This window comes from Ixodes scapularis, unplaced genomic scaffold, assembly GCF_016920785.2.
Source record: "Ixodes scapularis isolate PalLabHiFi unplaced genomic scaffold, ASM1692078v2 PGA_scaffold3__209_contigs__length_174095766, whole genome shotgun sequence".
Taxonomy (NCBI): domain Eukaryota; kingdom Metazoa; phylum Arthropoda; class Arachnida; order Ixodida; family Ixodidae; genus Ixodes; species Ixodes scapularis.
This window is the reverse complement of record NW_024609868.1, coordinates 158834485-158861465: the sequence shown is the minus strand read 5'-3', so window position 1 is coordinate 158861465 and position 26981 is coordinate 158834485. Positions and strand designations below refer to the sequence as shown.

Sequence of the window (26981 nt, the reverse complement as noted above, 5' to 3'; positions counted from 1 at the left end):
TCATATTCTCGTTAAAGCGAACGTAAATTACATATCACTCTTCAGAAAGCCCCCTGCGCTGTACCGCTACACCCTGTGGAAGCAATTGCTGCAAAACGTAGTCGGCGCATATCCGTTCAGGGTACCTGGAAATCACAGTTATCGCGCTGATTAATAAAAAAAAAAATTTTGATGTCGAACTGTACGGAGTACGTAATTTTGATCTCAATATACAGCTCAAAAGAAAGGTAAGTGAAAGGAGTTGGTAAATCCACCTCGGAAAACGCCGCGTCGTCATTAATATTATCATCTCTTCGAGTGCTCTCTCCGTCATCAAAAAGATCGGCTGCTATTTTCTGCCGTCGCTGATGTGTTTTCGTTTTGCCGTAGCGCAGGACGAAGCCAATCCGAATAGTATCCAGGTGACTATCCCGGTTGTTCCAAAGTCGATTCGCGGATCGTTTACTCGAGATGTCACTTGGTATTACCCGCTGACGTAGGAGACAGGTTACTCGGTTATGATTTGGAACATAGCCCCAGTGTCTGTGTACGAAACTCGCTCCCGCACGTGGAATCCAGTAGGTCGAGCTTGTACTCCTCGTTGCCATTTCGTTCGCACCGACGACGGGCAGCCGTTACATCTAACACGCGAGCACCTTATTTGCCTCATTTGCTGAATAAAATAATATTACCAATAATATTATTCGAGTGAAAGCGCAGCCAGCGGACCCAGGATAAGGCAGTACTTTACCTGCACAGCTTCCGCCAGGACCGGGCTCAGAAGGACCTCAAGGCTACGACGAAGCCCTGTTAGCTTTCCAAGACCGAGGAAGCGCTTCAATACAAAGCTGGCTCCATTACTAACTGTTGCGTTTTAACACGCTCAGTTTGATCCAATGAAAAGGATCTAAAATTTGAAGTCATGTACCGCTCTAGCCACTTGCCGCTTCGCACCTCCTATCAGCATGCGGCGCGCCACTTCGGGACTGCATGTTTGCATACGCGTTTTGCTTATTGAATGAACACCTTACCATTTTGACACACGAGAGTGCAACAAAACAAATCCTGATCGCCAACATTTCGCAAAATAAAATGATTTATTGAAAAGCGCCAACTTTTTCTTGGCACTCACTCAAAGGTAGCGTGCGGTTGGTTATTTCCAGGGTTGCCCGTCCTTGTCCATCAGCGCGTACTGGGACACTCTGAGGTGAGCTTCGGCACCGTAGACGCTCGAAAAGGTTCCGCCGGCGGTGAACTGCAGCACCCCTCGTCGAACCCGCTTCAGTAGCGAATCCCGCAGGTTGCTCACGCGGTGGAACCACATGTACACGCCCTTAACTTTCGTATCGAAACAAACCACAAACGTGCCCCCAACTGGGTCATGGGACGAGAAGACATCATCTATTATTGCCGCTGAGTGTTTTAGGAACGCAGGGCCTGCCTTGTCATGATTCCGCTTCTTCTTGGGTGATTTGTCCGTAGGCACTCTTATCGGCCAGTGCTGCAGTCCGACTGGATACGAAGCTATCTTAAGATTAACCCGAGACTCGCCTCCCCAAGCCTTTATCGAGCCGTCGAAGACTATGTAGAAAACGGAGTTAAAACCGATATTTTTTTGTTTTCTGTGCTCTATTATTTTTTAATTGTCCTACATGAAGCGATAACGAAACTTTTGGACATATTGTTACCATCATAATCTTGATAATGTTTCTTTGAATCAATTACGAAGATTTTATGTGCCGAAACAACGAAGAACATCTGGCTCGTCCCAACGAAGGATTGAGAATTAGTATCAAACACCTTCATTGGTCGCGTAACCAAAAACACGGTTACACGGCGTATTATCCACGTCAAGCCTCGGTCAGACTGCTGTCTCCTGGGCCGGAATTGAAACCCACCAACTGGGCAAAACTTTTCTCATCGCTCAAATTACGGTCGTTATTTTTGTAGTGATATTACGGGCACTTCGAAACAGTTTACGTATCTAGATTTTTCTAAACACTGATGATACTGCGTTTTTTATGTTAGTTATACGTACCTACATATATGGAAAAAATACTGTAAAAATGTATCGAAATATAAATTCAAAATACTTCGATAAGAAGCTTGTGAAAATACAGATATAACATATTTAGAAAAAAAAATATTTAAATGCAAGGTACAAATACACGTATTTGATCATCTTCATGTACTTTTGCAAATGCATGTTGTTCCAATAGTTAAGCGTCTTAGACTTAAATATATCCCTCGGTAAAGATTGCTTCAAATTAAAAAAAGTGGAGTTTATACGTAGCAATTTCTATACACCTAAAAAGTATAGCTCAAAAAATAAAGTTTGTTTATTATCAGATAGGTGGGTGCGTCAGCAAACACAATGCGTTATTCAGTATGGGTTTAATATCAAAGGCTCAGTAAAGCAATAAAGCATCTTTAAAGAACATATGTCGTTATGCGACGTCTGACAAACTAAATCAATCAGCCGAAAAGTCAGTAATCGTACCAATCCCGCTCATTTCTCGCTCTATTTTTTCTGTCTTTTCTGTTCCTTATGAACAGCAAGTTTCATTTTTTTTTAAATTTAATTCACTCCCATTTCGAGCAGTGTCAAATATCGTTTTTGACTGCAAAAAATCGGGCTCAAAATTTTGTATGGGACGTTTTATTTACTCAATTTTCAGTACTTAAATAAAAATGGCAAACGCACTCCCCCCTCCCCCCCCCCCCCCCCCCATACGTAAATACTATATTCCAAATACACAAAATATTTTGAACGCGTATTTCAAACGCTAGAAAAAACTTCGAATATTAGAGATGAACTATACTACCCTTAACTTGAGCAAAAAACAAGATTTGTAAGGTGTTTCTTTTTGGTCTTTTGGTCGTACAGCCAATGTTATCCTAAGCCGAATTCCTCACTTGGCATTTCCGTGAATTGTTATCCTTTTTTTTTGCAAGTGGACTTTGATGACTTACGAATTCTTGTACGTTCGTCAATCCAGAACCCGATAAAAACATGATGCGGCAGGTTAATAAACGTGAGTCTTTTGAAGTTTGTGGATGTTTAGTAACAGCCTATATTTCGGGCACGGAGAAGATGCTGCACACCTCCCAATGCAATCAGCTAGACAAGACGCCAGATGTATTTTTTTTTTCAGAAGTCAGTGTTTAACATTAAAGTTTGATTCCCGGATTTGTGCAGGGCACAGTACAATTACACTACGTTTCTGGTTTTGAAAACGGCCTCCCAAGCTAACAATAAAACAAACAAACAACGTCGCTTGTTTACGGTTGTGGCGTGCTTTGTGCCACACGTGTTTAGATACAAGTTCAAGGGAATCATACACAGACCCCACATGAATTACGAGAAATGGGCAAATTTTAGGAAATAGATGTTGTAAACTGTATATGTAAGACGCGATTCTATGCTGTCGTTTTTCTATAAAAAAACTATAAATATTTTCAACATGGGGGGCTGCACAGTACACGACACTGTTCTTGCACCGCTCAGGTGTTTCTCTCTTTTTTTTTTTGTTGTAAGAATATTTATTATTCTAAATTCGCCACTAGCATCGACTGACCATAGGTACTGAGAAAATGTGAATGGAACGAAGTGCCTTTCAGTTGTTTTGCCTCCAGCACGATCCTTCTCTTTCGATGACGCTTCGACATCTCCTGAACCTCAATGGGGTGCACGCGCCGCCAAGTCACGGAGGAGGGCGACGACATCGTGCTGGAGATCATGGATCCGAAAGGGACACCCGGCTATAATCATCAATCCGTCAGCGACAATAGTGACATCTAGAATAGGCGAACATAACTGGAAACTATCGTCAACTATCGAAATATGTTCACTCATCCTGACAACATCGTTGACGACCCACTCGATCTTCGCGAACCTCAGCGGAGGCACGTCGACGACCTGCTTGACCGAGTACTTCTCGGTCTCAGTGTAAGATTCGCTGTTGAACTTTCTCAGATCGAAATTTGTGACAGCACTGGCGGTGATGCTGCCCGCAGATTCGTAGAGTTTGGCCTCGACGGATAACTTATAACAGCAGTTGAACGCCCTCTGAGTGCTGTGCACATGGGTCGTGTTGTGCAGCGTGGACCTCTTCACTCTGGTCGTCGTTGAGGTGTTGGGCTGTTTCTTTGTGGACCCAGTTTGTGTAGATCACATTCGGTTGGAGTGATTTGATCTTCGCCTCGCCGAACTTGATTGGACCGGCTTGGACGACTATCTTGTTCCTGCGAGACGGCACCGACCACAGTTTGAATTACTTTGCGAGACGGCCTGGTGTGGACGGTTAATCGGAGTAAGAATGCAGCTAAGAATTCGCCTTGAAATATTCAGATAGATCGTCTGAGATGCATTTCCTTCAATGTAAAATCAGAATATTTGTCTGCGTATGAGAAAGAAACCACCGTCTGGCAACCTGTTTCTTTCAAATGGACAGCCGCCTGGTGAGGGTTACAAACTTGCAGAGGGAAGCCAATCGGCTTCCCTCTGCAGGAGGCCCATTTAGGAAAATATTAAAGTTTGGGATAATTAAGTTATTATATATTTTTTTGAGTAATTCACTTTCTTTATTATTGTGTTGAAGGCAGAGTGTCGAAACGGAACCGAACCGAACGGAAAACCGGAACCGACCCGTTATTCTTAGCCGAACCGGAACTGAACCCGAACCGAAATCTTCGCCGCCATCTTGAAGCTGAACCGGAACTGAACCGTAAAAAAATATAACGGTAACCGGTTCGAAACCGTTCACGCGAATTTTCCTTTCTTACAAAATGAGTGTTCTAGAAGCGAAAATTGGCAGCTCTATTTCTATATAGTGATCAAATTGTCATATACTTCAGTGCAATGTTTCAAAAATTGTGGATTTTCGTGGCGCTTTTGTATTGGCATTACAATTAGTAATGTGTCGCGTGGTCACGTGACGTCATGGTGTCAAGATATGCTGTCAAATAATGCCATGTCACGTGGCCTTGTGGCGTAGTCGCGTGACTCACCGCATCAAGTTCTACTTACATTGATAATGTCATTATAGTTTGATGCAACTCATGAAGGTTGGGCGAGACAAAGGAAGGCCGGGGAGGAGGAAGCAGACGAAACGTTGGAGAGAAAGCGAGGTTCCCCGTCTCATCTCCAGCTTTCCGCCTGTTTCCTCCTACCCGGCCTTCCTTTCCCTCGCCCTACCTTCTTGAGTTGCGACAGACTTTAATGACGTACTCAATTTAAGTCGACTTGACACTGTGACGTATCAAGTCGACTTCAAAGTATTAGCGTTGTTGACACTGTGACGCCACATGCCATCACGACCTTTCACCGCGAGTCACGTGACACTGGGACGTACTCGACTGTCAAGAGCCCGGGTCGAGTGCTCGGGCTCATGACAACCAGCATCGCCAAGCATTTGTGTTGGTTCGTGTTCAATCAAAGACGAGAATAGCCGAACTCTGGCGGTATACAATTAGCGTCCGATCACGTCGCGGCTTGCTCTAACAGCGAGTTAAAAAGGGGAAAGCTATTTCTTTCCTTTATTTTTTCTGCGTCTGCCAGTGAGCGGAGAGAAATATTAATGGGTGTTTTTGGAAGCTATCAACGTCTGCGATTGTTGCGTAAACCATGTTACATATACACATCAGTGAGGCAGCCAAACATGTTTCCGTTGTGGCTGAACTGTCTCATGAAAGTTGTCCCTGAAAATAGAAGCATTGAAAGGACTAAATATGGCTTATTATTCTGACGATAACTAAAACTGCAAGTGTGTATGGCAGGGATACATCAAAAAGAAAGACTTTAGTGGCCTTAGAGGCAGCCGCTTAAATTCTCGAAGTTTTGTTTAAACTTCACAGTTTTTGGGGGCAAAATAAAAGGAATGGAGGGTTAATGTTAAAGGGACCACGAAATGATTTTAAAATCGAATTTCATCCACGCACGTAGTAAAAGGTGTGAGAAGAAACACAAAAACACAAAAATAGGGAGCTTAAAAATATTATTCGCTATAGAACTTTTAAAAGAAAACTGGATTCTTTTGCGCCTTCTTTCCTTCGAAAGCTCTCTGCCTTTTCGCTGCGATGCATCCGCGGAAACGCAGCACGTCAGCCGAATACACGTCGCCTATTGGGTAAGAGCCTACCTCACCAGCACCGCGATCGTAAACAATAAATAGCCGGCAAATGTTCCCTAAAAGTTTTGTTAAATAATATTCGATCCACATTTTGTAGCATAATTAGATATGTGACGAAAATTGTCAAATTTGATAATGCTGAGAGCCAAGCGCCATCTATCGTGTGGTAAACAAAGCAGGGGCGGTAGGGCCGACAGGCCGACAGCGTTGGGCTCAGTTACTTGGCCACGACGTGTTCTTCTCGCGCGTCCCGACTTCAAGCAGCAAGAAAAAAAGTACTTGAAACAAACCACGACGAACAAGAACACAGGATCCAAAACCACCCGTGAAAAGCCAGACCGGCCACAAATTCACCGACCCGCGACCAAGCGAACTTGGCAGATGGGCCTAGCAGGCACTGCGAAGCAGGCAGTCCGACTCCGGCGCAGCGTTGCTTTGACGGTACTTGGCCAAGACCGTCTGCCCACGACCGGCTGGCGTGCTGAATGGAATATGCCCGCGCGACCCTTGTGGACCCTTCCCGTGTTTTGATCGCTGACCTCAATTTTATATTAAGGGGTGAGGTCAATCTCTTCCCCTTATTTTCCGAGGCAGTGTTGACGAACACTGTCGTCGAAAAGGGACTCTCGTCGATTCTATCTTCTTGTTTTGTGTGATAATAGAGCTCAAATAAACGCCGTATGGATTACCTTCGTAACACGGTATGTACACTTTGTTATTAATAAGCCATTTTTATTCTGACAGACTGCACGTCACTGTCGAGCTATAACGGTTCGTGGGAGGTATACGTGCAATGCCGGTCCAACCTTTCTTTGCCGACTGTCGCGTCAGTATCGAGTTGCAATCGTAGAAGAACAGTCCCGAAGCGCTTACCAACAGCGCGAATACAGCACTTCCATCAAACGCGCGCTCCCGCTCCGAGTGTGAACAGGTATTTACGTGGCTCTTGCTGACACTCGTAGTTCAAAAGTATCTTTTTTAACGCCGGCTCGCTCCTGCATCTCCGAGGCCGCGGAAAACGCCGCGGCCATTTGTCTCTACCTACGTCGCTTTGCAAACGACTGACACGGGCCGCCTTTTTCCGACAATGACAGTTGGATTGACTTCTGGAGTCTTCACCGGAAGACTCGCTGCACTTCCCAACAGGCATACCGGCGTATGGGACTAGTCCCATGCTGTCGCTGTAGCGCAATATATCTAACTGAATCTCGCTCAGCTGCGATGTGCCAATGGCTATCGCGGCGATGAGAGGCGCCGATTCAGAAAATACATCGGTGACATCCGCACCATCAGCGCAGTAAAACCTACCAGCACACCGCCAACTCGCCGCCGCTAACTGCCGCTAACGCTCCCATTCTCCTACTACCGAGAGAACTTCCGGTTCCGGAAACAGGGTACGTCACGAGAGTCAAAATTACGTCGCAGCTTGTTTTGCGGTCAGTTGGAGAGAAAGAAAAAGTCGATATTCCATTAATTTTTTGTGTAGAAGTTAATAAACCGAGACGAAAACGGATGCTTGTTCGGCATTCAGTGAACTTTGACGGTTTAATGTAAAAGTTTCGTTGCAAAAGTAAAAAGGTCATTTCATGGTCCCTTTAACAATTTTCGAACTGGAACCCCCAAATGGAGGAGGGAGTCCCTCAGAAAGAAAAAAAGTATTCTCCGGAGGAGCATCGTAAAATAAAAAAGGGGGGGAGAGAGAGAGCTTTAAAAACATACTGTGTTGTAAAGGTTCCTCCACTCCGCATTTTGGACGCATACCAGACAGCGTGATCCCGCAAAGCTACTTCCTTTGCAGAATCACTCCTGCCAGAAAGTGCCTTTTCGTGGTGCCAGACGATCTCGCCCTTCCTCACGACGCTGCGCCAAGAAAGAATAATTTTTGTTTTTTTTAATTCATGAGTTGCACTGAACACAAACCTCTTGCAGTGTGCATTGTGCACCGCAGGATTTGATTTTCTCAGCAAAAAGAAATTTCTGACCACTAGCATATACTGCGACGATGTGACGTGCAAACCATGTTAAACAGTTCAGTTTTCAGGTTAAATGTGGTGTTCTCAACACAATACTCGGTTTCAAGTGTGAGCGTAGCAGAAGCTAAAAGAGTGAGCTCCGGGCTTTCTGCGTTCTTGCCAAGCACGCGCGTTCCTGCAGTGCAAGCACTGGTCAGGACCACACGCTCGCGCTTGCAGCATCGGCTGCGTCTCTACTTCAAGGGGCCCTGTAAAGCATTTCAGGCCGTTTTTTTATTTGCTTCACCTTCGCTTTAACTAAAGACTGAGTCTAGCAACATGATAAACATAAAATAAACACAATCTGGCGTATTTTTAACGTAATAGGTGAAATAATTTCACAATTTTGCGCAAAATATTTTTGTTGATGACGACCTTTGTCTGAACTAATAGAAAGCCTAAACTACATGAGCGTGCAACAACCATGCGCGATCTTCCTCCACCACCCCCCATACCTAATCCCGGAAGACCAATGAAGTTTCCTTCTCCTCCTCCGCCCCACCAGTTTACGGGTGTTCTAAGCAAAAATTTGAGTGAGAGTCAAGGAATTGAAGGGATCAGAAGTGGTCGCTTGCATTCAGCCAGTCCTTCCTCTAGAAATCTAGGTTGTCATTGTCTGACGCTCTCAACCAATGTCGTCACTGAACGCTCGTGTATGACACGGATAGGCACACCTTTCGAAGCAGCATTTGGTTTTCTTTTTCCTTTTTGCAATGCCTCTCTAAGCTGAAGCGAAGTCTAGCAAAAGGGATGTCTAAATTGTAAAGTTGTGCAGTATACAGTAAAACGATTATTGCTCGCGAGCCCTTCATTTTCGCAAATATTTCGAATTAAAAAATTCGCGAAACTTAAGGGCGCGCGAAAATTTAGTTTCTTTAAGAGTTTCAATGCAGGGGTCTGGCATTCTCAAAATTCAGTGGCGGCGATTATGTCCTCTGTGAACGATTCGCGAAAAACTGGGGCCGGTGAAATAAAGGGCTTTACAGTATACAGCAGTCAAGCGATGATATGCGGCAGCCTAAAAAAAGCTAGATCGCGCATGACCAATTAAAGCACAGAGTTGTAAAATCAGGCACCAAAAACAAGTGCATATAAAACCGAATATAACTTTAATCTTCCGAGAATGTATTCCGCGAAGTTTCGAGCTCGTGCAGTCCGATGTCCAAATGTGATCCAAATTAGAAATATATTGTCTGTTCTTCGCGATATTTATGTGTAATTGTGAACATCATTGCTTCCATATATATTAGGAAAATACGGACGATAACCAACCAATTCCTGAACAGTTAATGGTCCGACGTTTCAAAACCAGTTCGGTATTTTCATTAGGGGCGACTATTTGCACGTGGAGAGCTGCAGCTTCTTTTCCATATATAGTGTGTCGTTTGCTTCCTTCCCTTTTAATGCGAAAGCATTAACTGCCCCATGGAGCGAACCGACGCCTTCAGCTTTGAAGCCGCGCCAAATGGCACCTTCCCCCGTTCAAATGTCGCTTGTAGCTGAAATCTGATGAATTGGGTCCCATTGCCTAGCGCATGTCATCAAGGGACGTGGCTCCCATTGGCCCTCATGCGGCGCAGTTTTAGGAAACATTACCAGAGAATCCCTCTCCATGGCGGCGCAGCGCACGCAGTGGCCCGGCAAGGTGCGGTGGTGCGGGCCTGCCCGCCATAGAGTTTGCCCGCTCGGGCAAACGCCGAAACGGGGCCGTCCACGCCACTACCCCGCAGACGAACTATGGGAGCAGAAGAGCGACATTCGTGATTTCGCCTTCACAACTTATAAGAAGTTGCTTAGGTGTCCTCGGACGTTTCTGAACTTCAGCTGCCCTAGTCCATTGACATACTCCAATGGTTAAATGGCTATAGAGCCCGACCTATTGAAACATCCGGTTCCTAAATGTTTAGAACTTGGTTGGTAAAGGTCTCTATGTCTCAAGTTTTCGACCCAACCAGATCGAGCTGAGACAAATGTGTCTACGTTTAAAACCTGCATTTCTATATATTCATTTTTGCAGTAAGGCGTCCTGTATGGGATTATCTAGAAGAATATCAATTGTTAGCTCTCTTTCTGCACATTTCGTGTCTTTGCCTTCAGATCTATAATGTGAGGACACAGTCCTTTTTTGGCGTAGCGAGCGACCCGCTGTTTCACACGGCAGAACAGCGCACAAAAAAGCGCGTTCCGCGGACTCAACAGAGGGCGCATTCTCGAGTGTCTTCCTCCCGTTTCGGTCTCAAGTGGTTATGTGAACTTCATACAGCCAAATTCATTGATGACAATAACAAATATTTATTTACTACCTGAAGACTTGAAACATAAATAAAACGACAATCACCCTAGAGATATACATCATTAGTAAAAGTTTCTACAATATGTTTGCAAATCTTTTCTGCCGTTTTTATCCTCGATTGGCACGTGTATAAGGGATGTGGGAGAACTTTAAAAAAATGTTGTATTTTGAAGCTGATTTAAATAACATATGTGACCCTGATACATATTGAACTTATCAAACATGTAGAAGTCTGTTACTCCTTTTATATGATGAACAAGAATTTTATGTGTCTGGGACTCTGGGCTTGACGAAAACAAAGTACAAAATGGCGAGCCGCAGAACTCTGACGATTGCACATGCAGGCCGTCAGAAAGTGACCAAATAAGTAGCTTTTATGTCGAGCAGAGTATGAAGTACGACTTTCTTCTATTTAAGGAAAAAAAGTAAAAAATAGCAAGGGTGATATTTATTTGCAAATTGAATTGACCACCATCTTGACAAGAACAAACCTCAAAGGCCAAGCTATTTGAAAATATTTACTTCGCTACGTGCTACTTTAGGCCAGATCCGATCTGAGTACGAAGGTCATTGTTTTCTACATGATTATTCGCCTGCATCACGGTGCTCAGTGTAAACAATATTGGTCAGGAAAGCAAGTGTTGTGATTGCCGCTCAGCGTTTTTATAAAAGGTAGACTGAAGGGGTTTTTTCTAAAACTTTCCTGGCATTTTCAAAATAATTTTGCTTTTAGCTCAGTTGCGTCGTCATCATATATACTGTAAAGCGTATTTTGTGAACTAGATTTCATATTATGTATGGCGAGGACGTGTCCATTTCATAATTTTATGCATTTAATTAATTCCTAGGTTCAAGAGCACAACAGGATTCGACTTTTAATACTGCGACGCAAAGTTGTAGCCTTAAAGGGCATTTTAAACGACCTACCAAACTGATAACGCGGAAAATATATTCTCAGTTTTGCGGTTCGAACCTTTTCAGACCGGTTTGAACCGTTATTTTTTACTTCCCGGAACTGAACCAGAGCTGAACCGAAAACCGCGAACCCGAACCGTAACCGAAACGATAAAAATTTCGGTTGGACACCCTGGTTTAAGGGCTTGGTTTCAGTTAGAAACTTCCTGAAAATCAACAAAAAACACTAAATCAATGACTTGCAGAGTGATAGAACACACGCGCGGCACTTTACGGCTTTCTGAAAAATCGCACAACTTCGACGGCGTTTAGGTTTCGGTTTGTAATCGGAGCGCTTCTTGGCACCGGCGACACCGCTCCCCGTAGAGAAATAGTGCAACCAGCCTCTGCTGCGTTGCGCGTGCCCACACGCTATCGTATCCTGAGAGATGCATTGTACTGTTCGGGTATCTACGAGGTTTGCTGGTGGATGTGCAGGAAGCAGTTCCTACCAGTAACAAAACACAGGCGCATGCCACATTTTGTGCGCTGAACTTATGTCTGACGACTCGGACACTGTCGGCAGTATCTTTTCTTGGGAAACACTGGCCAATGCCTAACACCATCGTACCGCACCTACGCAGAAGGTCGCGCTGGACATGGTATTTTATATTCTTGGCAGGCACACTGCGACAAGAAGGTCGTCCACGCTTTGGCTTGTGTGCTCTGGTCAGGGCATCTGCAATTAGATATCTGAAATCCTTCAAAGTAAGTTCTGGTTTCACTCTCAGATGATAGCACTCCGGGTGGTAGAGCAGCCAAACATTGTTCACTGCAATGTCTAAGATGTTGTAACGCTTGAATAGTATGCGGTACAGCTCTATCAACATTTCCGCGAGGTTTACCCCGCCCATATGTGCGTTGTATTCGAAAATGATACGGGGACTTGTTATGACCACTTTACACTTTTCCTCCTTCGGGTATCTTTTCACCGATCCGAGAGGCTGAACGCAAACAAATTTGCGGCTCAACGTTACAACCAGGGTCGGGCAGAAATGCTCCAAAATGTATTTGGAAGTACAAATACTGCGATACATTAAAATAGTAGCTAAAAACTGATACTAAAATATATCTGTAAAAATGTACCGCGATACGTATTGGAAATACATTGTAAATAGAGGCAAAAGTCTTCGGAAATACAAAACCAGGAATACATCTTAGGGAGGGCAGAAATACAAACACAGAAATACTGATACTGCAATATATTTTTCACATTTCATTGAGACGAGCTGAGATGAAGCTTGAAGCTTAAGTGGAAGTTTATGGTACAGGAATTACTTTCCCGTAGGCTTGGCACTTTGCCTTGACGGTAGTGATTTCGGACGACGAAAAATCTTCAATGGGCTCAAAAAAAAAAAAAAAAACCTTCCATCTAGGATTGACCGCGGTCCCTTCCCTGACATTCTGTCTGTCTGACGAGGGATGCGAAATGATTTCGATCTCTCGATAAATTCTATATCACCGTAAATCGCATCAAACCGTCACCACGCCCTTGTCCAATAAGGACCCCCTTATCAACATTGATCACATGACGTCACGGCACGGTGGAATAAAGGAGTAAGGGTGGCCTTGAACATGAAACTTTATCACGCTACTGTATGAAAGGACAATACACGCTTTCGCTGTAGGTTACCTCGTTGAAGACCACGCAGGAAGTGTCATTTGGAATTTCCGAGAATAGTGGACCCCCTGAAGCATCCTGGAACACACGTCTTTTCTTCTGTTACGGTTGAAAAAACGATACGGTGGCATCTTTGTTGTGAAGGTCATTCTTCCCGGCCCTCCGCAACCGACGCATGGACTGCCGTCCTGACGTTTCGCGTTGCATCATCCAAACGGAAACCTCTTGGATTGGAGACCTGATGTTTCCGACACAGGTGCGAGCTCTCCGAGAAACAGCGCTCTCGAGACCAGTCGCCGGTGTACGAAGTCCGGATCGGCACAGCGAGGCCACGTCTGGCCTCGTTCCTGGGTCTCAGATCACCAGACCACCGGGTCACGTTCACGTCGGCTGATGACGTAGCCTTCAGCCGTGCAATACTACGGGCGCAGCTGCAGACGCATTCGAATATGGGTGAGTCATCGTATACTATATAAAATCAACCACCGCCAAGCTCGTGCTGCAACGGACTGTTACTCAGCTTTGCCGGCTGAGTGAACTCGTTACGCTAAGGCAAGAGAGACGGTTAGCAGCGGGTATTGGATGCCAGCAAACAATAACCGATGAAATCCCTATCTAGGGATCTGCGGCAGAAGATGCTTTGACTCCACTCCTTGCACGCCACCTGGTTTGAGTCGCCGACTACGCAACACTTCTCAAAAGAGAGAAAAGGACGCATAGAAAAATAGTCTGATGAATCGGAAGGAAACTTGGTCAGCATAGTAACAATGCCCCAGCACCTCTTTGACTCTGGTGCCCTGAGATGTAAAAAAACGAAGAAAAAAATGCGTTCGGATTTTTTTCATTTTTTTTTTCACAAGGCGGGGGGGGGGGGGGGGAAGGGGGGGGGGGCGAGGAAGCATTTCTCAAGAAGTTACCGAAATACATTTCATCCTGATTGTATCGCGATACAAAGAAACATTCCAAATGTATTCCGATACAGGAATACAGATACTGGTAAAAAATCTATCACGATACAGAAATACAGATAGGAAATGTATTTCTGAAATACTATCGCGATATAGTTGTATCGCGATACTGCCCAAACCTGGTTACATCCAGACTTGTGCCTATCTCAAATACTCTGCTCAAGATACTGTATTTCAAATACTTCTGAAGTATCTTGGTATTTTGCAAATACCTTTGATCGAGAGGGGATACGGTCCATTCGTCACATGCGCGCTCGTCACAGGACGATTCGTCACAGGACGATTCGTCACACTGGAACATTCGTCATAGGATGACTCGTCACGCGGCCAACCGGTCCTACAATAGTTCGTCCCCCAAAAAATGTATTGTTCAATTTAGTTCGGGCGGACAACGTGCCTCACCTCATATCTTAGTATGTTTTTGGCTTCTGAAAGGCGAAGAATTTGTAACAAACGTTTTATCTTCTGGTTCGGTCCCGAACATTGAATGTTGATTCGGCCTAACAAAGTGGGTCACCTCTTCTCTTAGCACGTCTTTCGCTTCTCAAGGTCGAAGAATTTGTAGCAGACGTTTTAACTTCTGGGTCCGTCCCAAACGGTGAATGGGGAGGCCATATAAAAGCGACTATTTGGTCGCTTTTATATGGAGGTGATCGCAACAGAGAGAGGTGAAGCCATGCATGCAGCAGAAAGAATTCCGATACTTATTGGTTTTCTGGAAGGTGTATTCAAGGCAAAGTAAAAACTTATTTGGCTGCCAGTCGGGTTATTGCTCGTTCAAGCCAGCAACTTAGGTCAACCTGCTGAAGAGTCGTAATATGATGAAAGCAAAAGCGGATGAGTATCGTAAGATTAGTTTTTCTAAATATTGGTTTATGTCAGATTGGGAAGTCGTGAAACTCCTCATCAGGGAATGTGGGTGGTTGTTGAGATTTACAATTTACTATCGTCCCCTGCCCGATCGATGTGACCAGTTTCCCGTATGACGAGTCATTCTGTGACGAATGTTCCTATGTGACGAATCGTCCTGTGACCAATCGTCCTGTGACGAGTGCGCATGTGACGAATCGTCCTCATCCCGATCGAGAGTATCTAACACTCTATTTTAAGCAAAATTCCGAGTATCTTGTACTCATTATCTTAAATACATTTTTGACATTCCGCCATTTTCTAAATTTTTCGGTGTGAAGTGGCGTGGGCGTGGCACCAGCAAACGTGAACATTCTTTCGAGTAACCAAATCCTGGTGCTAGCTCGGATTACCTACGGTGACTTCGATTGAGCCCGTGAAAACGTCGCTTTTTTGCCGATTGTGACTCATATTTCAGCCCAAAGTTCGTACAATGGAGATTCTCCCCACGCCTTCCCAAAGGCGCCTCTTGTTTCCGTAGAGTTTCCCCAAAACAAATTCGCAAACAAAAGGTGTAGTTTTACGGAAGTAAAGATGCCACCCTGAGGCGCAACGCAGACCGGGAAACGACCATTGACAACAATGCAGACTTGAGTGTCAAGAAAATAACAAATAGAAGAAAATGCGAAATGGACACGCACAGAAAAAAAAAAGATGACATTTTTGTTTTGTTTTTTGTACATTTGACTTCGCCAAAGCAAGATGGCGAAGTTTTTTTTTTTTCTTTTCTTCTTGTCGTCAGTCCGGCACTTACTGCTCTCGCGAACACTGTCTGTAAGCGAACATTGATAACCAGAGAACAGTACACGAAACAAACGTTGAGTGCCTTTCTGAACCCATCAACCTGCAGAAGGTGAAACCACTGCCGTGGCTATTATGTTGCTTCTCTTTGTTATCTATTCACTCATATCCGTATCCCAGGTTCGTTTATAGTGAACTCCCCATATAGGGAATATGGATTGTAGTTAAACGATGCGTCTAAGGTGCGCCGTAGAACGTGATATCCAGCGATGTCACTATTGGCGAGGCGCTCTGACCCGTTTGTCACACCCACACCTCGGTGTTTAGCCCACACAAGGCCTGTGCACACGCCCACATGCCTTGTGGGCATGTTTATGTCACCTTTTTTAATAGAGCGCGATGCACACTGTATGATAAAATACCAACAATTAGTGAAGTGCCGGATCTCTCTCGAAAGCAGTCGTCAGAGGGTGCGAGCTTGACCCATTTCGGCTTTTGTGTTGAACTGGGCACCATACATGCTGCATTGTTCATGCAGGCCGGAGTTATAACAAGAGAGCCCCTCCTCACCCTCACCGGAGAACACAAACTCCAGCCGAACTCTGACGCCGCGTTCGGTTAAGTCAGCCGGGCGCTGAGTCATTGTATTTGTTGTCCCCATCCGTCTATATCTAAAGTTAACCGCTTGGGGTGCCACGGTTTGGTCTCCTCCCCAAAATAGCTAAAGCGACCTCTTGCTGTCCCAGAAATGTTTTAGAGCGCAGCTCTTAGGGGCCCGTTTCCGGCTTGAGCGGCGTCGCCGTCGCCGTCGGCGTAACCGCGCGGTGCATCATGGGAAATGTCCCATAATGCACCGCGCGAGCCCCCCCCCCCCCGGGGTCACGTGACCTCGTGGGGGGCACGTGACCCCCCGAGGTCACGTGACCCCGCTGCATCATGGGAAATGTCCCATAATGCACCGCGCGAGCCCCCCACCGGGGTCACGTGACCTCGTGGGGGGGCACGTGACCCCCCATGTCACGTGACCCCCCGATGTCACGTGACTCCCCTGAGGTCACGTGACCTCTCCTCGAGGTCACGTGACCCCCGAGGTCACGTGACCCCCCGAGGTCACGTGACCCCCGCCGATGTCGCGTGACCCCCCGATTGCGTCATCGTCACTGATGACGTCACCGGCATCCACATCGTCATCATCACTGATGACGTCATCATCAATGATGACGTCACCGGCATCCACATCGTCATCGTCATCATCACTGATGACGTCACCGGCATCCACATCGTCATCGTCATCATCACTGATGACGTCACCGGCATCTGCATCGTCATCGTCATCATCACTGATGACGTTACCGACATCCGCATCGTCATCGTCATCATCACTGATGAGGTCATCAGTGACGTCACTGATGTCGTCACCGGCATCCACATCGTCATCGTCATCATCACTGATGACGTCACCGGCATCCGCATCGTCATCGTCATCATCACTGATGACGTCACCAGCATCCGCATCGTCATCGTCATCATCATTGATGACGTTACCGACATCCGCATCGTCATCGTCATCATCACTGATGACGTCATCAGCGACGTCACTGATGACGTCACCGACATTCGCATCGTCATCGTCATCATCACTGGTGAAGTCATCAGTGACGTCACTAATGACGTCATCGGTACCCGCATCGTCATCGTCACTGATGACGTCAGTGATGACATCATCGGCCATTGGGGGTCACGCGGCCCCCAAGGTCACGTGACCCCCCTGGTTAGTTTAACCCCCCACCAGTGCCTTTCCCTCCTCCTCCTCAAGAGCTGCGCTCTAATTCGGCGTTACAGGGAGTTGTAAGCGGCTTTCACTTTTTTTTTAACATTTCTCAATGATATTGCCACGCGCGTTACCCGACGAACGCGTGGCAGAATGGTTACCGCGCTTGGCTTTCGCGCGGAGGCTCCAAGTTCGATACCCAGGGAGTGGACTCCTCATTTATTTATTCTTTCAACTTGACGTTATTGCAAGTTCGAGAACTTTGTCGTCTGATCGAGTTACGAGTGTTCTACGAACCGAACTTTCTACGCCGAATGTTCCAGAAACACACGCGGGTACAAAATGTGGTCCCAGTGGCGGTCAGGAGTCAGTCTCGCCCCAGCGCTCGATCCTGCTGTTTCGCCGACATCGACCCCTGCGACGCCAGTCTTCTCTATTTTGATTTGGGCACAAGTTCGCCCGATTAAACTTTTAGTTTCTTCGGTTATTCCCCGCCTCATCATTTGACATTCGTGATAATATTTTACTCTTTTTGGTTGGACTGCATGAAATAGCCCGACGATACTTTTTTTTTTTCGTTTTGTGTTGTTGCGTGCTAATAAATCATTCTAGTAAACCAGATTTGCGCAGCTGTATAATTGTCGTTGTCACTGACGTCGATACAAATTGCGCAATGCGGAAGTTTCTTCAAAGATAATTGAATTACATTCCTAAGTATTTGTACTCTACTCAAGATACTTTACAGTGAAAGTAACTTGAGTAGTATTTTAAATAGGGCTGGGCGTTGATTAAACATTTTAACCCGATTATTCGCCACACTTTAATCGATTAATTAACCTACAGGGTGATTGAAATAGACGCCAGGCTCTTTAAATTGACCGTAAAATTCGGTTTCTTAACCTATGGCGCTACGACTTTGTGCACCGCTGCCCAAAGTCGCAGCGCGATGGTTAACAAACCGAATTTGATGTCGATTTGAAGAGCCTGGCGTCTCCTTGAATCACCCTGTATTATCGGTTGCATTGATTTTTATGAATAATATATTAAAAAGAATGCAACAACTCGTCTTGCCTTTAAAGACTTATTTTACTCTCTGTTACACGGCGCAACCGACATTGAGAATTGAGTATACATATAGTTCAACGATTCAAAGACACACTTGTTTGCTCCAGCTCCGAAGACAAAGAAGTTTGTCCTCATTCTCCGAAAGAAAGAGCAAACGTCAGTGCTTGGGCGATGCTTTCTTCTTTTTTCAGAGAAAGAGGTCTCAATGAGAAGGCGTTGATTGTTGTTTGCGTTTTGGCGGATGGTCCTTGCTGCAGCTACTTGAGTGCTTCGCTCGTAGGCGATACTGAAGCGAACTTACGCTTCCAGTGTACGAAAACGGCTTTTTTTGCAGATGATGCAGTAAACTTGGGACCGGACATTTCGTCCAACGCCGTTTCGTCGAACGCTGTTTCATCAAAGCCGTTTCATCGAATGCCGTTTCATCGAACGCCGTTTCATCGAACACCGCTTCATCGAAGCCGTTTCATCGAACGCCGTCTTATCGAACGCCCTCTTATCGAACGCCAGGGTGGCATTCCCGCTTCCTGAAGCTGACCGGAGGTGCCCATCCGGGCTTCTGGAAATTTTTGATTTGCATCGGCGCTGAACATCAACTGACGGAAGACAAGCTGGAGGCGATGCTGAGTTCCCAAGAGCCTCCTCGCCAGAAGAAGGCCATAGCGACAAGAAATGAGAACGTCCGCCTTTTTTTGTGAGAACCGTCGGAGCATGGCTGTGGGGGACTTTTTGAGAACAATTGCTTATCATTTGAAACAGTGAATGGCTGTCGCACGAACACATGAACCCCCGAAAGTTTTCAAATAAAATTTGAAGTGACGTACTTACTTTTGACTTCATTGAGTCTTAGAACAAGAAAAGTTTCATAAATAGCACGTCAGCTTTAGCTACTGCAAGCTTGGGCAGTGAAAACGTACCAATAGAAAGACATGAGAGGCTAGGAGGCTCACATGGCTAAAGTTGTTGCGCCTGCATGCACAAAACCTAAGTCGCCTTCTGACCTCCATGAGTTGGAGTGCGCTCTTACCGGGAGTTCGACTTTTTATTTATTTGTTACAACGCCCTCAAGGCCCATCGGGTAATACAGAGGGGGTGAACAGATAAGCACAATGTGCGAAACAAACATAAAATTCGGTGCAAATATCCTCATGGGTTACTTGCATCAAAATAAACTGTCACAGCTACAAGTTTGGACATTAAAAAACCTGACGATGAAATTGGTGAATGACACGAAAATGCACTCGATTCGAGCATAAAAGAGCATCTTTAACACTTTTTATTTAAAAGACATTCGATTAAACGGCCGTCAGCGATTCGATGAAACGGCGTTCGATGAAATGGCGTTCGATGAAACGTCCAATCTTTCGATGAAACGGCGTTCGACGAAACGGCGTTCGATGAAATGTCCGGGAACCCAGTCGACTTCCGTCGAGTTAAAAACTTTACCGCTGGAGTTTAGTTTAAACCCAAACTTTCCAGCGAGATTGCCTTTCATACCCGTGAACACGTCCAGTTTTCGGGGCCGAACACTGGAACGAGTAACCATGGCGTTGTTAGCTTCCCAGCTTGTTTTTCTGCTTGTTTGTCTTGCCTGGGCAGGATGTGTAATAGATCCTCAACACGTGAAGTTTCGCGGTCGCTTGGGGATATATTGCGGGCCCGGCTTGTTTTTTAGGCCTAGGCTGAACTGTAATGTATATCCTCGAACACGCTTCTCGAGCGCGAGGATTGAACCTTGCTCATAGCACCCGGCTGAAAACGGAAAACCGCTCGGAACAGTACGACTGGATACACGCCACACAGCGTTTTCCTTTGGGGGGGGAGGGGGGGGGGGGCATGAGTCACTTTTAGTTTGGGCAGGTCTTCCAGGATAGAGCCACGCGTGCATCCAGTTGACTTCTTTTTGAGTACCAGTTAAAAAAAACGATTAACCGGTTAAAACATATGATCGCGATTAAAGCCTTCATCGATTAATCGGAAGGTTAATCGATCAATTGCCCAGCCTTAATATTAAATACTTTATGAGGCAGATATTTAGTAGCCTAAATTATATACTTTTATCTAGTATTTTGTCCAACACTGGTTACAACTATGTTAAAAACCCACTTGATCATGGTTACTCCAGAGTTGTTGTCAGTCTGCTAGTGTAGAGTCCCACATCCTTCCTTGATTAGTGTATTGTCATCCTGTAGGGGCATGCTTGAGTTCTCGCGTATAGTGCCTAATTACGTCATCTGAAACTTCTGCTCACGACACTTTACCAGCTCAACACTACAAAAGTAGTTGTCGAAAAACACCACCGTGCTTTGCGTTTGATGAACAGTCTTGTATAAGTCTACGACGACTTTTCCTCCCACGCCCAAAGTCTCTTCTTCCCTTGTGAAATTCGACTTGCAGAAGGTGTCCTTCCAAGCATAGGGCAGTATGTCATAAACCATGACATAATGCCGCACAAAAAGTTTGAAGCCCCACTTATGGTGTTTTGGCTCAACACAGTTCACAAAAAAAAAAAAACAACAAAAAAACAAAAAAAAAATAGCAACACCTCTCACGCTGTGAGTGGCTTTGCGTTTAGGCAGGCACTCTCAGATCTATAATCCCCGCCACACATGTACAGCAACGGCCTTCAAGGCTGAAGGGCAAAATCTGTCGAAAACGAAATCAATATAAATGACTGGCATCGCTTTAGTGGCACAAAATATGAGCACAGCCGAAATATAACGTCATAGTGAAGCCGCCTACTCCACGAAAACCGATTTCAAAGATACGACCAGCTGCTCTTTAGAGGGAGGCGAGCAGATTAGCTTTTAGTCAAGGCAGTGGCGTAACTAGGGGGGGCGCAAGTGCCCCGGGCGCCACTTGGGAGGGGGCTGAGTCAAGGACAACATCTTTAGATTGGCTCAGTTGTGGAACTGCCGTGGAGGGGGTACTCCCTCACTCAATTCAGTTAGCCTCCCGACGTTTGAAGCGCCATCTAGATTTTCGTTTCGAACTTTTTTGTTTCATAGATTACGGTGCAACGCCATCTAGACGCTGTGCTTCGAACCAGGGTGCAAGATAGGCAGGCGGGGAAGAGATAGCCGATCGGGCGACCTGATTGTGTCCCCGCTATGGGAAGGTTCGTGACCCTCCACATAGATGGCGCCACGCAAAAAAAGGGGAAAAAATATCCTCATCACTTTACGGGCATCGCGACCCACTGGCAATTAATTTCGTAAACTGTGCAAGTACAAGGCAAGTTCATTCGAGCGAACTAATGATAACCTAATAGGGTAGTGCACGAGATAACCTGATTTCAAATCACCTGTATCAAAATCCCCGCTGCGAATTCCTCGCGTTACCTCAACCGTCTTCTAAATCCCCGACTTTCAGAACCCCCTTTCCTTCATCCCCGTATTAGTTCCCTCGGCTTTCACCCCCTCCCTCTGCCCCTGGAGACGGAACGAAGGACAAAACGGAAAGCTAGTTGACCTTAAACGACTAGTTGAACTTAAAAAGCAAGAATTGTAAAAAAAAATCACCGAACAATTGAACACTAAAGAAGCGCAGCATAGAAATGATTTTTACAAAAGAACCTTAAAAACCTTCGATGACTTTTCGGAGCGATAACGTTGTTATCTAGGATGTTCAGGTCAAAGAGTTTGACACATTTTCCACAGTGAATGTTTCCCAGTTGAGATCAAGGTGCTGGAAATGAAGGTTGATTTTTTAAGAACTCAAAAATGGAAGGAAGCCGTAATAGCAGACAGATTCATATATTCATTTCAGCAAAAGAATAAACGTGAGAAGACTGCCCGGTGATGTGCCAAATACTTGGCATTGAACTGCAAAGCAATGGTTCTCACGAATCAAGAAAAAGTAACCAAGAAAACACAAGGTAAGCGATTTTTAATAGACTGTCTGATAGCTGTTTAGCTATCCTGAAAGGGGACTGGATATAGTGACGCTAATTTAGCACAAATAAAGCATTTGTGCTGCAGTAGTTGATTTTCATCACGTTCATATGTTCCAGAGCACAACCATCCACCCAATGACAGCTGTGCGACTGAAGAATAAATTGAAGGAAAGGGTAAGATCGGAGCCGCATTTGACCAGCACCCCAAGTGTACAGCAGTGAGATCTCTAAGCCTTGTGGGCCAAGTAACTAAAAACCATTTTTCGTCTTTATATATTACACGTTTCATTTCACGAGTATACCTGTGCATTGTGCCCATGATATAAACTTGTTTGTAACAGGACGAATTTGTTCTAGGTTAATGACACGGTAATGCCAGAGCTGCCGACTTTCGAGAGCGTGCGAAGCACCATGTACCGGGAGAAGAGAAAGCAGCAACCAAGCCTACCAAGAAACATGGCCGAGATTAACCATGGAAGACTGTATACAAAAACACTTGACGAACGAGACCTCTGGCTGTTCTACATCAGAATAAGTGCAGGCCGCATACTTTGCCTTTTTACGCTGCAGCTGCTCTTTCATTTTTCGGAAGTGCTGGTGGTGTTCATCGATGACACGTTTTTCTCGTGTCCGTCCTTGTTTCATCTATTGGTCACAATCAGCGCCGTCAAAGAGGGTATGCTAGGAAGACTAAAATTTTTGTATCTCCTTTTAAACGACGCCTTTAAAGTGGACAAGAACAAGTATGTGAATTTTTCCCAGGCAAGAACAACAAGACATAAACACTACAATACTTTAACGGTTTACTCTTTCAATAATAATACTTTTAGGTACTCTTTCTTTCCGTCTGCTGTAAGAGATTGGAACAGTCTTGATCCGCTGTATTTTAACTACACAAATGTGGATGCGTTCATTCAAGCTCTTGAACAAGACCTTCTCAGCAAGTTCATCAGTTAGTTCTTTGTTTTGTTTGTTTCAATATGAAAGGAAGTGACGATTTCTAAGAATTACTGTTTTTCGCGCGCCTCAAAAATTGTGCGTGTTGTTTTTATTTGTACCATACCTGCAATAATCCCTCAATGGGGATTGGCAGTATTTTGAAATTAAAAATAAATTAATAATAAATAAAATAAATGAGGCAATGAGCTTCAACATCGCCTACTTTCTTCTACCTGGAAAGTCCCGAGAAACATACGTGGCGGCCTTCACGAACTTCCAAGGCAGCGTTCGACGCTCTTCGTGCGTACGGACTTCGAGCTGGCCTTTATCCAGGCTTTCCTTTTCGTGTTTCGAGGCATTCGGCACCGGAGCTGCCATTTCCACTTTTCTTAGACAATCTGGAAAATGTTCAGGACCTCGGACTTTGCAAGGCTTACAAAGAAGACTCTTCGGTAACGTTGGTTGTACGCCGGACAATCAGTTCGGCCTTCGTCCCTCCAATTTTTGTACGTATCACTTGGCGGAGTTTGAAGCCAATAACACCACGAGCCCCAGGGGTCCCACAACTGATCCTGTACTTCGAGGATACCTCACTCTTGGGGAACCAGAGCAACGGAGCCCGGACTAACAACTTCAAGAAAGCCTGGCTCCGGTGAGCACATTTCGCAATATAAAATGTAGTTATTCTAGTGTCAAACGTCTTATCTACCAGAAGTAGTGACCTCTGTTCTTTTTATTTGCAGGAAAATTAACAATGTCATCGGAAGAGCGCACTCCAATGTCTACATGTTCGTGGAGCATATCTAGAAAGACGAGGCCCTGAACAGAGTCACCCTCCTCCGGTTGCCCAACGGAGGCCAAGCCCGAAAGCGTCCAAAGAAGTGGGAGATGAAAGACAAGGCCATCAAAAGCTCAAGGAGCGTCTGTCCAATCGAGAGCTGAGCATTCAAGAGTTCTTCAAGCTGGTGCAGCGATATTGCGGTATATAAGTAGTGAATGTCGCTCAGATGAAAGTGTATGCCAAAACGTCAAAATAAACCTTCTGTAATTATCAATATTGTAGAGATATGAGTTGCTGACACAGGGGAATAACTAGGAACACAGTGCGTGTTGATTTGAAAATAAGAGCAGAGGTGTACAAGTGCGTTGACATTAGTCACGAGTACATTATTAAATCACAAAAAGTAATGCGCAGAAGATGAAAAGAAAAAGGATATAAAAGAACACTCCTAGTTTTAGTAATAACTGATGAAATATTGCAACTTTAAATGACCGCGCACTGAATATTTGTGCGACGAAACGTCTGTGAGCCGACACTAAAAATCCGTACCGATCCGTGCACTGCAAGGCACGTATCCGAATCGTCCTCGGGTGCATAGTGGGGAAATTGTTCACGGGGATATTGACACCCGGGCCAAACGAGACAGGGATTTCGTAAACGGAGATTTCGACAGTCGGGGGAGATGGCACGGGGAATTCGAGACGGGGAAATGAAATCAGGGGATTCGTGCTGCAACCAACAAAAGGCGTAACTTGTAACTGAATTTTAATAAAACACACGCATAAAAAAGGTGAAACCCACACATGCGCAGAGAGAATGCATCTAGATTTAAAAAACAACAACACAGAAGCCAGACGTAACTAGTGGGTGTCCGAAGCTTGACTGATAAGGGCCTGCTCCTTATCAGAGAGGGCGATAGATGGAGCAGTGATGAAAACATTCGGACAATGTTCCCTTATCATAAAGGCCTCCTGTTCTTCACGCTCCAGCTGCGTTTTGAATCTTCCCAGAACCATCGCAGCAGAATTTCATCTCCGATATGAACTTTTCCAGAATTTATAAGGCACTGGAGAGGGAGCCTTTCCACTCGCCTGCTTACGCGATATAGTTGTATTTCAAAAAAATAAATAAAATAAAGCAAAAGCTCGTCTTCTTGTTCGGGTTATCAGCGGACGGCTTCACCCTGAAAGACCCTCACTTAACTCACTCATCCCGTCCCCCCGCCCTGCCAGCTGGGAGATTGGCTTTGCTTTTTGTTTTGCAGTTCAGGAAGAGGATAGCAGGGAGGGTTGTGGGCCTCCAAAGCCATCGCGAAGGAGGCCCATTATTCCCTTACCGGATTAGGAAGGAAAAGACGCGGTAAGAGAACGCCCCCGCACCATACTGGTGGTTGACTTCACACCGCGCGGATGCGCTTACCAAGGCGTAGGATGCCGCTAACTGCCCGTACATGCTCTTCTGACATGCACCATATTTTCAACGAAGCTACCTAATTGCGTTACATGTGAATTTGGAAAAACGTGCCGAGCGTTGGTGCGATAGCGCTACGAGTAGAAACTTTCAATATGCCATGACAAGGTAACGCAAAAACCTGTCGTGTCAAAAAGAAAGAAAAGAAGAAGCCTAATTGCGCATTTTAAAATTTGACGAGCGGCTCTAGGAGTCACTTGAAGAAAAATTGTTACGATTTTGCGAAATACTGGTAAACAACGCAAGGTCACCGAAACTCTGAGACAAGGGTAAATCAAATAACGGACAAGACAACTCTCATTGTCTCGGGGTTTATATTAGGCTGTTTCCTAACCGGCTCGGCTGCATGCTTTTGCTCCTTGCAAAAATTACCGTCTCGCCGACGGTACAAACCGATGCCCTGGCGGCGGCGTCTAGGCGGGCTTGCACAAGGGGGCCTCGCCGACCGATCGCCGTCTGGCCGGGCTCGTTGCTCGACGCTCGCCCGCACTCGGCTGGGAGCCCCGAAGTTGTGCTCGAAGCGTGGAAACGGCGTCATGTAACGAAGGGCAAAGGCCATCTAGACAACGAACGGGCAAAAGCCGATGCAAAGGCGTGCGCGAATGTAAAAGAATGAAAGCCGTTTACAACTCCCTGTAACACCGAATTAGAGCGCAGCTCATGAGGAGGAGGGAAGGGTACTGAGGGTCACGTGTTCTCTCGGGGGGGGGGGGGGGGTGACGTGACCTCGAGGGGGGTCACGTAACCTCGAGGGAAGGGGGTGTCACGTGACCCCTCAGAGAAAGTTTCCGCCAGATGTAGCGGGGAAACTTTCCACTAGATTTAGCGGGGAAATTTTTCCGCTAGATTTAGCGGGGAAATTTTTCCGCTAGAGCTAGCGGAAAAATTTTTCCCCTAGATTTAGCGGGGAACTTTTACCGCTAGATCTAGCGGAGAAATTTTTCCGCTAGATTTAGCGGGGAAATTTTTCCGCTACATTTAGCGGGGGATTGTTTTCGCTAGATTTAGCGGGGAAACTTTTCCGCTAGATTTAGCTGGGGAATTTTTCCGGCAGATTGAGCGGGAAAATTTATCCGCTAGATTTAGCGGGGAAATTTTTCCGCTAGATTTAGCGGCGGATTGTTTTCGCTAGATTTAGCGGGGAAAATTTTCTGCTAGATTTAGGGGGAAATTTACCGCTAGATTCAGCGGGGAATTTTATTCGCAAGATTTAGCGGGGAAATGTTTCCGCTAGATTTAGCGGGGAAATTTTTTTGCTGGATTTAGCGGAGAAATTGTTTCCGCTAGAAAGCGGGAAAATTTTTCCGCTAGATCTAGCGGGTAATTTTTTCCGCTAGATTTAGTTGGGAAATTTTCCGCTAGATCTAGCGGGGAAATTTTTCCGCTAGACTTAACGGGGAAATTTTCCACTAGATCTAGCGGGGAAATTTTTCCGCTAGACTGAACGGGGAA

At 45.5% G+C, this 26981-nt stretch overlaps 1 pseudogene; it reads right to left on the bottom strand.

Moving 5' to 3' along the window:
- Nucleotides 1-1076: 1076 nt before the first annotated feature.
- Nucleotides 1077-4253, bottom strand: LOC120840543 (annotated as a pseudogene).
- Between the last annotated feature and the right edge of the window lie 22728 nt (nt 4254-26981).